Source organism: Lonchura striata, chromosome 2, assembly GCF_050655825.1.
Source record: "Lonchura striata isolate lonStrDom1 chromosome 2, ASM5065582v1, whole genome shotgun sequence".
Classification (NCBI taxonomy): domain Eukaryota; kingdom Metazoa; phylum Chordata; class Aves; order Passeriformes; family Estrildidae; genus Lonchura; species Lonchura striata.
The window spans coordinates 39,213,527-39,224,848 of record NC_140704.1 but is presented as its reverse complement, the minus strand read 5'-3'; positions in this window follow the sequence as shown (position 1 = coordinate 39,224,848).

Below are 11,322 nucleotides of genomic sequence, written 5' to 3'. Positions count from 1 at the left end.
AGACTAATATGTGTACTACATTGGAAGAGAAAAGGGAAGACAACTCAGGTGCCACCAATCAACAAGTGTTTCTACTTAATATTTTGATAGCTGAAAAAGTTACTACTTTAAATCAGAAATTGTTTTTGCAATGTATTACTTAGAGGACCTTGAGGACTTGGAGAATTTCTTAACTGCATCTGATAATATGAAATCAGGCAAAATATATTTTAAAGTAGTAAGACAAAATAATTTTCTCATAATTTTGGTCAGAATCCTGGGGAAGAGTAATAGCTGCAGATAACTTAAAACAGTAAAGTAGTCGAAGTCCATTTTTAAAAAGTTTGAATTAAAAAGATGGAAAAATTACTTGACAGTCAAATGAATCAAAAAGTACTTCTGTATTTATAAAATCACATTCAATTAATAGAAGTGCTTATATTAGGAAATAATAAGTAAAACACTCAGGCTTAATAGAGCTAATGTGAAAAATTTAAATGGAACTCCTTCAGTTGTCTTTTGGAGTATCCTATAAGCAGTGAACACTTTGAATCTTCACACATAAGCTGTTTTAAAGGCATTAATTTCCTCTGTTATCTCCATTTCAGCCCAACTCTTCATTCATTTTAATTTTATTTTTTTTTTAACCAGAGGTAATTCCTCATCCACAGTTGTTTAATATTAACTTACAGTATCTTGAATTTGCAATATTACATGGTGGGAAGATCTCTGCTGCTCTAAGTCTGCTCTAAAAGTATGGTTATTAAGTTATGCTAGCAATGGTACAATACTGGGTGAGTGGTAGATGTTGATCAGGGCACATGTCAGAAGTCAGTGCTTACTCAACTTTTTAGAAGTTTGAGGAGGTGGAGATTAAATGGGGAAATTTAAAATACTGTTGCCTAGGAAAGTATGGCTTAATACAGGTAAAATCAGCATGTTTTCTAGAATCCAGTTTAGGTGCATTTTAAAGAATGACTGGCTGTGCCATCTGTGACTGCCTTCCAAGGCTGCAATGAATTGTAACAGTGAAATCTTTTCCATTAAAAGTTTGCATAAATACTATACTACCCAGTTAATGCTTGCAAACTATTTTTGGGGTGTATGGTTTCCAACAGAACTATGTGGGAGCCTGTGCACAGAATTCCTCCTTTCAAACAAGTATTTGTTGTACTGTTGTCTGTCTAGAGTTGATCGTCCATCTGTTGATTTCTTCATATCCTGTTTTGACACTTAATGCTTAGTAATTTCCTACACCCCAGGAAGTTGCTGGGAAGATGTATCCTTAAAATATATGAAGGAAGCCCCTTCTAGGCAGTGGAGAAAGAAAGAAGAGGTACAGATTTCACAGATCTTTTTACAGATTTTCCTGCACAGCTATGCAGGAGTCAAACAAACTTTGGTGTAAATTATATAACTTAAAATGAGAAGTAAGTAGTGAAAATTACCTGATCTTGTAAGAAAATCTGTCACCTTAATTAATCTGTTAACACTAGAATATTTTTCACATTTAGTAGGTTGGATTTGAGATATAATCCTTATTATGTGCAACATCAGGAAATGTAGAAGACTAAAAATACAGTGTGTTTGTCTCCATAGTGCGGTGGAATGAAAACAGCAGGCAGCACATATGGCTGCCAGAAGCTGGGAACACCCATTTGCAGAGTTCTTGCAGCTCTAAACATAACAAGCCAAAACAAAGGAACTCCAAGAGGGGCAGAGATTGTTCCAGGCAGATATCAGGATGTCTCTTTGCCACACCCACACTCCTCATTTCTTTATCTTTGGTTGCTCAAACGAGCAATGGAAGTAAGCTATAAGTTAATTTAAAAGACCTCACTAGTTTATCAAAACTTAGCATTTCTTAAGTATAGGCATTATTTAAAGTGAATCTCTAATTTCCAATGTATGTTAAAGCCTCTGGGTTTGGACAAAACTGTTGTCCAAGCAATTCAACACCATAAAAAATGTGTCAATATTGAAGGGACTTCTGTATCTCAGCTTCATATCATATGGAAGGTTGAGAAGGAAATTGCAGACAAGTACCTTCCTTAAACACAGTTGCTGGAATAGACTTAGGTCCTTTCTGTACTTTGAGTATTTTTGGGGGAACTTATTCAACATTATTTGCAGTAGTTCAGCTTACCTGGTGCTGGTTCTGAAGGTTCTTTACGGCGTACTGCTGTTGCAAGCAATGCTTTATGCCTTGTGCCTTATGGCCTGTGTAAACAGTAATCAGCGATGTAATGTATATTATGTGTACCTATATGATCACTGGTCATATAGTTGTCAACATGAGCAGAAAGGAAGAGTAATTACAGTAATACCAGGGATAATTTGGGTTTTTAATGCTAATCTTGGATATTTAATCCAAGCAGAAGGACACTAGAGTAAAAAAAATAAAAAAAAAAAAAGTGTCTTTAGTAGATTGAAACAGCTCCTTCTTTACTTAAGTTTTTAATTTCAGGAGCAGAATTTTGAGACTTCTCAGCCTATATTATGGAATTTAGGAATAACCAATTAACAAGCCAAGGTCAAATATATGTATTTTAAGTGTACAGGTGTTATGAAATGTGTAAAGGCTTAAATGTGATTGTGAAAAAGATAACAATGATTTTTTCCATCGTTAAGGCTTATGTTCTTATTCTTGGGCTTGGGGGTTGTTTCATGGTAAACCTTGTAATTAGGCTTTAGCTTTGTTTATTATTAGCCTGCTTCAGTTTCTTCAGCTTTATTTTTTCTCATCTAGCTTAAAATACATTTTAATTTAATTTATGTACACAGTTGTAGCTGTATGGTAAATACAGTATGACAATAAATAAGTTGATTTATTTATTTGTTTGGTAAAAGGAGATGAAAGATAGCTTTTTTTAATCTTAAAAATATTCAAACTCAGCAGAAAAAAAAAAAAAGCCAATAGTAATTAAAATTGATGATGCCCAGAAACCAACAAAGTTACCAGGACTTAATAAAATTTCATGGCGAAAGAAAATGTAATGGACTACATAAACTGATGCTGGCAGAAGTAGCTTCCAATGACTGACCTTGGTTTTGAGACATTTTACTGTGTGTTTATTTATATGTAGGTCCCTGAAAGTTTTCAGTAGAAGAAAATTGCTGAGACTGGTGAACAGGTTTTTTTATAAATCTGTCTGAGATTTAAGGAATATCTGAGTTTAATTTTTTTTTATTTTTACTAGTTTGAACTATAGAAATAATTCTAGAATTAAGAACAGGATCCCACTTGTTATAGATAATTCCTTCCTTTATTCCAGTCAATAATCTAGATCTTTGATTTTGGAAGAAGTGTGTTTAGTGACATGTTATAACCAAGAACTAGGTCTGCATTACCTGTAAGGATGTGAGATTTCAGTGTGACATTAAGCACCTGCTTAGACTTGAAGGACTGAATCTCCTGTTCAAGGTCTTACAAACTGGGGGAAAGATGATTTCACTATGCATGTCAATGGTGATGTTTCAGTGTATATTCTGTTAACTTGATCCTTTTATTCCATAATGCTGAGTGTTATTTCGTATCCTTGGAACTTCAGTAATATAGTGTATTATCCTTGAAGTCCCAGGAGAACATATTTTCCCCACTGAAAATCATCAACTAGCAGCTTATCACTGTTGTAATCAAGAGGAAATGCTGCACTTACTTTAGGTGAGCATTTTGGATAACAATATACAGACTGCCCTGTGGAACAGTCATAAGGAAACCAGCTGATGTAAGAGAATGAAGACATATGAGAGCAGTTTAAGCAAGCTCAAACTAAAGTAGGTGGAACAGTTGGTCACAGGCTCTTAGAGCAAATGGAGCAGCAAAGTACAGAATGGAAGGAGAGAGCCTCACTTCTCGCCTCTGCATTATTACCACTGTGAAGAGAAGGATGGAAGGTAATCAAATGTATGTATGTCTATGCTTGCATTGTATCAGAAGTCAAAATAACATAGTTAAGCTGCAGCAGCTTTTGCTTTTAGCCAGAGTGCCAGGGAAATGAATGGTATATTAAAAAGCAAAGTTCACTACTAGCAAAAAGGATGTAAAACTTTATTGGCCAAAAAGGAAGTGCCTGGTTTTGGACTGCATTAAGAATTGTAGTGCTGTCATGATTTGGTTTAGTATCACGCATGCCTAAAACTGGTTTTGATTTTTATTTTCTTTTGTTAGGTTGTGTGGGTTGGAGTTTCTGCCTGAGTATGCTAACTGATTTCCATGATGTTGGCAATAATGGTTTAAAAGAAAACAGTCCCATTTTCCCCCTCCCTCCCCCACCAAAAAAAAACCCCTAAACACATTCAAAATAAAAACTAAAACCACCCCCGCTAAGAATGTAGGAACACAAACAGGAAGTGTTAGAAGCTGCAGCTTAATTTTAACACCAGAAGGATGGAAAAAAGATAACGCTGATTAATGAATGTCAAATTTACATAATTTGGGGGGTTGTTTAGATAAGCTGATTGTTTCCTTTTTTTTTAATAAATAAATATTTTTGAAAGGAATTTGTATCATCATGGAGCCTTTCAAAACAGAAAATTAGGAAGTTCTTGCCTAAGTGTCAGTACTATGCATGATCTGCTTTTATAAATTATATTATTAATCATATCAATTCTTCCTCTACACTTCAAAGTCTGTCTTTGATAATGGTATTTTTAAACTTCAAATACATTTGATATTTTTTTTTGTAAGGGTGAAACCCCAAAGTTCATATTCAGTGCAACAGGCATGGTAATTTTTCTTGACTGTGCACTCTATATGCTCTGCAACTTCACTTTTTAACTTTATTTCACATTTTAAGGCTTGCTAGTAATTAATATTTGTACATCATTTTATTGATTTATAAAAACCAAAACTGATTGACAGATATGAAGGAATGGGCTTTCAACCAGATACAACGTAAGAATAGCTTTCTGAAGACAGAGACTTACATGCATTTCTGGCCCACAGAAATAAAATCTGTGATAGGAAACAGACTAAGAAACATTTGCCAGAATACACTTACCTTTTGTACTTTTGATTTAATTTATTTCACATGCAGGACTGATTACCAATCATGTGAGGAAATTCAACCATTTGTAAGTATTCAGTGAAAAACACAAAGTCCATTTGTGAACAGAGCATGGAGGCAACATGTATGCCAGTGAAAGAGTGGCTGAAAGGTTTTGGATGTAGAAAAAAATAATTTCTAAAGATCATGAAATTTACTGGCGATAACCAGATTATTGGCGATAACCAATTCAGTGGAAATCAACTAGACCCTATTCTGTTTCAAGGATTGAATGTTAAATCCATTACCGGGGAATATTTTTTTGAAAAAGTTGTATGGAAGGGACACTCTGGTCGTGTAGTGTTTGTGAGTGGAGCAGGAGTTGCTACAAGCAGAAGTGGTCGGTGGATTTTGTGTTTAACACACATTAGAATGAGAAAGCCAGGACTAGCACTACATATTAGCATTATCTATATTAGTGGTGAGATGGAGGGATTTTGCAGTGAAGTGTAAGCAGATGTTTTGTCCATCTTTTGGAAGATTCCTTTGTTTAACGTGATATCAGCTGTCTCCTGGGATAACCCTCACTGTTGTCTTCACTCTTAAAAGCCCTTCCAAATTTCCCTTTTTATAAACTAGTGGTTTTTCATTGTTTGAAGCAGTGTCTGCAGTGGTGATCAAGGCAACTTCCCAGTGACTCATAGGTAACATCTGGAGGCTTCTGCACTATCTCTGGATTCTGTCCTTTTCTCTCTTCCCTGGTGTATCACAGCGTGGTAGCCCAACCCCATAGAGCCTCTGTGTATTCTCTAGTTTATGACAGCTGCTGTTCCCTCTCTGGTGGGCCATGGGAGAAGCCATGAGGATGACAATAGCATGGTCTACTGTGGGAGTTCCTTGAATGTGATCCTCTAAATCTAACAGTCTTCATTGTTAGAAAATTTTGTTCATTTCTTTTATAATTTTATTTCCTACCTGCTTTTTGTATTGTGTCATTGTGTCATGTGTCGCCCCACTCCCCATGGCATATTCATAGCACAACTGAAGCCTCAGCCCCTGTCCTTCCAGGAATGTGTCCCTCTCTGGTATCTTCTTGTGTTCCCAGTATAGTTCTGGTTCCCAGAAAGTCTACTGGCCACCAAGGGTAGCCTGTTGCAGGCCTGGTAACATAGGCCTTTCCTCACATCATTTTGAGACCCACTGTCATCCATGAGCCTGAGAAATGGTGTATGGCCCACAAAGGAGGGGAAAGTGAAGCAGCAGCTATTTTAAGGGAAGGGTTTTAGGACCGACATTACAACCTAGTGTTTTGGTATGTTTATGCATATGGTTCAAAAGGGCAATGAGGATCCTGACCAAATTAAATAATCAGATTTTACTGCATTAAGGAATTGCCATTGAAATTCAAAGAACTGAATGAATGACTATACATTAAGTTTGCACGCTGTACTACAGGTATCTGTTGTAAGGCTATGAATGCTGTTATATATTCAATTTAACTCCAGAGAATAAACCAAACAAATGCTGAATTGAGAACAATATTTTTATTTCATGTCTTTTTGAAAGATTAACTATTGCTTTTTATAAATATGCAAAGACCTGTACATGTGGAAATGCAAAGCATAGCATTCATCCCATTAACATGCTAATTCATTTGGAGGAAATTGAAAAAGTAGTTTCACCTATTTTATTTGCATGTCCCTGCTAGTCTGTTACAGAACCTGTTAAGCCACCATGCCCGTGTTAGTTAACAGGCCTGGAGGGAGCATCAACCTTAAGAATCATAGGATGTCCCATCATGTACAGCATGGGAGTAGCATGGGTCAAGGGTGGGATGACAGGCACTGCAGTCTTCCTGTTTGTGAAACGCAGATAAGTGATCATGAATTCTCAGAGCAGATTGAAGCATGGAGCAGGAGGGAGTGCTGTGTTCTGCATGTGCACTCTTGGGAGAATGAATGACTGTTGTACAGGCAGCTTGGGAGTGCTGTGTGCTGTGCCTGGCTAAGGAGATGTTTGGCTTTGTGGCTAAAAGCAGTCATGCTGGTTTGGTGAAGCAACTCCGAGCTGAAGCATGTGCCATGGATTATGTGTGAGTGCTGCAGCTTCTGCTACATTCCCATGGATTGGTTAATGTGCCTGCCTCTATGGCCTGTGGCTGTGCTCTGCCTTTACTGTAGTCAAAGTGCTGGTGTGGCTCAGGCTGTGCTGTACTTCAACAACTATCAGGAAAGAAAGCATAGTTTCCTCTGAATTGTCTTCTATTCTGCACAGCTACTCAAAATCAGTACTTTTAGTTATTTGGGAGAATGGATTATTTGATTAGAAAGCTAAGGAAAACTTTATGATTTGAGAATTAAATGTCCCAAATAACCATATGTATGCAACTGATCTCTTAAACTTTAGCTATTCTATGACTTCAAGTAATTTCATTATTTTCAGCCTTTATGCCAGTGTGCTCTTTCATCATCATTACTCATGAGAACTGAATCAAACGTATTTTGGGAGAAATTATAGAACATGAGCAATTGAAAAAAAAAACAGGTTAGCAAACCAGTGGAATTCTCATGCATGAGAACTAACAAATGACTTTTCAATAAGCTAGCTGTAAGCTGTAAAGTAAAAAAGGAGCTTCCACACTACTTATCATGAGTCACAAGACGAACTCAGCAGAAAAATGTTGTGTTTCAGTAGCATGTCCAACATGTCTCAAAGGCTACAGAACATAAAAGAATGCCATATCTGTCTTTTCCCAAAGAGCTAACGTTAGTACTGGTTCCAAAGTAAATGGAATTTTGACACAGTTAGTGTTAAATAGTTTCAAAACCTGCTAGAAAATTGATACATTGATACATAAACCCCATTTTCTAATTTCAGACATATTAGAGAAAGAAAAATGTTGAATGGGATGGAAACTGATACTTTAATGAAATTTCTGGCCAATGTGTATCTCCTTTTCATGCACACCTTATTAATTCATTGTACTTATTACCTGAAAAGAGAAGAATGTGAGCAGCAGTAAAAAACAAGCTAAAAGGAACCACACTACTTTCAGAGCTTCCCACTCTTCAAAGGTTTTCTGCAATAAAAGCTTCCAGCAGAAGAGCATATGTGGAATAATAAAGCTCAGTAAAATCCAACTAAATGAAAAGGAAGGTGAGTTGTTATTAATGGTTCTATAGCATGATGGTAAAACTTTGACATGACCTTACTATGAGGCACAGTACAGGAAAGGTATTCTCTCTAGCCTTTATCTAGGAACACGGGATATCACTAAGTTGTTCCTTGCAAAATTATTTTTAAAAACTGAGTAATGTACTGTTATAGTATAACAGTTAACAGATGTGTTGCAAAAATAGATATGCTGCCTTTTATAGCACTTAGGTCTGTCAGATAAAACATGCAGTACCTTTTCTTTGCTTCATAGTTTGCGAGAAATGAAGGAATATTGTAAAAGAACTGCATTGATGAAAAACATTTTTCTTTCCTGTTCTGCAAGTTAAATTCACAGTAGATTTCAAAAAGAAATGTATAAAATAATGAGGACTACAGAATCCATATTGTTTAGGTTAAAAACCCCCACAAATATATGTCTATCAAAGCAAGTTACTTTTAACACATCCTGTTGATGAAAAACTTTTTTCTAGAACATTAAAGCAAATTCACAAATTACTAAAGCACATATCTTCAGTCATTCAAAAGACTGTTTTCTTTCTTCACAGGTGACAGGCAGGAATCCTAAATCAAAGAAAGAAATCCTGTGAACAGGATGCAGCTTTCTGAAGTGCTTAGAAATTGAAAGATTCTTTTGGAAACCATGCTGGACTGAAGACCTAGACTGAGATTCCTCGACTCTAATAAAAATATGGCATAGCAAAGTCAAACACATTGTCCTGGCCCATACTGAGAGCTGTTGCTACTGCAACTTTGGCTACCTTTATCAGCAGTGGCTACGGTCATAGTGAGCAAGAGGCATATAAGAACCACTGATCTGGATGATTTAACTTCATCTGAAAACTGAGGTAATGTGTTCTTATATTTCTCTAAGAGAAACAGGAGTGCAGTAAAGAGCTGGAAGAATCTGCAGAGCTGATTGGAGCAATGTAAGGTATGTAGTGGAAAGAGAATATAAGCAGTGTTAACTGGGTAAAAATAGAACAGGAGGCCATAATCTAAACAAAAAATCATATTTAATGTGTTACATTTGGTGCTTTATTTACCCATTCTCCTAATAAATACAGTAAGACTAAAACACTAAGCAGAAATACCACTATTGAAAAAAATCATAGAGGACAGCTGCATGGTACTGTGAGAGAAACATTCAAGACCCAGAAATACCAATGCATTAAAGGATCTAAAGGGATAACAGAAGATATTTTTATGTATTTCTGATCACCTTTGCTTAATAATACCTAAGGAAAATAGAAAAGTGCATGAAGCAGCTGCTTGCCCAATCACCCAAGCTGTTGAATTACACAACTCCTTACTGAAATAAACAGGAACTGCTGCTGAGCCTTGTTATAAATGAGGCCACCTGAGAAATTGTTGAATAGCTGATCTATAACAAGTAATTTTTAGGGAGTTGTAAATTCAGATAACACTTAAGTGGGTGGCTGAGTCTTGGGTACATTTTACCTGTTTAGCTATACCCTTTATATTTTTTTAGTTGAAGTATACATCTTATTTTTGTAATTACTTTCTCAACAACTTCTGAAAAATAAATTCTCAAAAGCCTTAGAATAGTCTACTGACATAGGTAATCTGAAGCAATGCATTTAAGCAAAGAGAATTATTAGTAAATAGGTTACTGGAAAGACTAACAGCTTAAATCATCTAGAAAAGAATACTCACAAAATAGTATTATTGTATAAACTTCCTTTTCTAAACTGTCTTGTAATTGTCAGAAGAACATGGTGAGCACATTCCCTGTGCTGTGGGCTGTAAAAGAGTAATTCAAATTTTAGGCCATCTAGTACCAAATCAAAATCACCATGGTTTAGTAATTCAAAGCATTACATCAGTATAAACTAAAGCTGCCAGTACAAATTTACTCTAAGGGTTTCTTCATTAATTTTTTGGACAGATATGTGCAATCTCTCTGTCTGTGGTTCTGCTATTCTATGCCTGACTGGACCCTTCATAGTAACCCCTGACTTTTCTTAGTTACTACTTCTTGTCTTCCCGACAAGAAGTAGTGCTCAGGTATATTGTTAGCTCATGTGTCCCTACTCCAGTCCTCTTTCAGAAGGATGTTCACAGGTCATTCACCCAACTCTTTTGTTGGTCTTTGCCTCAGACATTTATTTGCTCAAGTATTCCAAAACTTGCCTCCTTCTCTTTTTCGCTTTGACCTCAGCATAAGCTATGTGGGTGCACTGGCCATACTTCAATGACATGCTCTGTCTTGGTGGAGATTGAGGCATTATTTCTCTCGGGTATTAATACTTTTCTCTTCTTGGGTTACTACAAGAACCACACAACTCTCTTCTGAGAAAGGGTATGCAAATGCACACCCTGACCAAGTTATCATTGATTCTAGTCAAAACTGGTGTTACAATTAAGCTGTACAGAAAAGCTTGCCCTTTCTATTTCCTCCTTATAATAAGTCAAAACATGATGTGTCAGAGGTGGTTGAATTTTAGCTCAAGAAAGTGAAGTACCATCTCTTTCAACATTTCCCAGAACAGTGGGCTTCTCTGCTGTCTATATCACTCGTCACTTTTCGCAACAGATTAAACATATCCACATGTGCCTTGTATAGGAAAAACTCCTTCACCTTCCTGTCATTCCAGGAATGACTGGACATGATCTTCTGCTATTAGGAAGCAGTCTTGACACTCTCTCAAAATCCATAATGGATTTCTGTGAGACTGGAGAAATACACTGGTAATGGATACTTTCAATGAGCAAGGAGAGTCTTGCTGGGTAAAAATTGATAGCCACTCACATATTCTTGCCCAAACAATCTTTTTTGGGTGAACTGTTAGGAAAAAACCTGCATGTTTTAGTCAAAAAGAAATTCCACTTTGGAAAGAGAGAGCTCCTTTACAGAGGGGCTGGGATAAAGGGACAGGAAGAAAGGGCTATGTGGATAACATCAGAAAAGCTTCTCAAGGAAAGCCTAGCATGGCTTTGCAGTATTCACCACCCAGAGCTCAAGGGAGTGCCTTTCTGAATGGCATGGCATGCTCAAACCTTGCTGGCTGTTTATGTTCTCCACACTGACTAACAATGCCATAATGCAGTTTGTGATTCCCAGCCTCCAAATCACAGCAATCTCCTCTCAGTTCAGTATAACTGCTGAGATGGCCATTGCTGTCTTATGTACGTTAAGCACAGAGCTTAAAATACATCA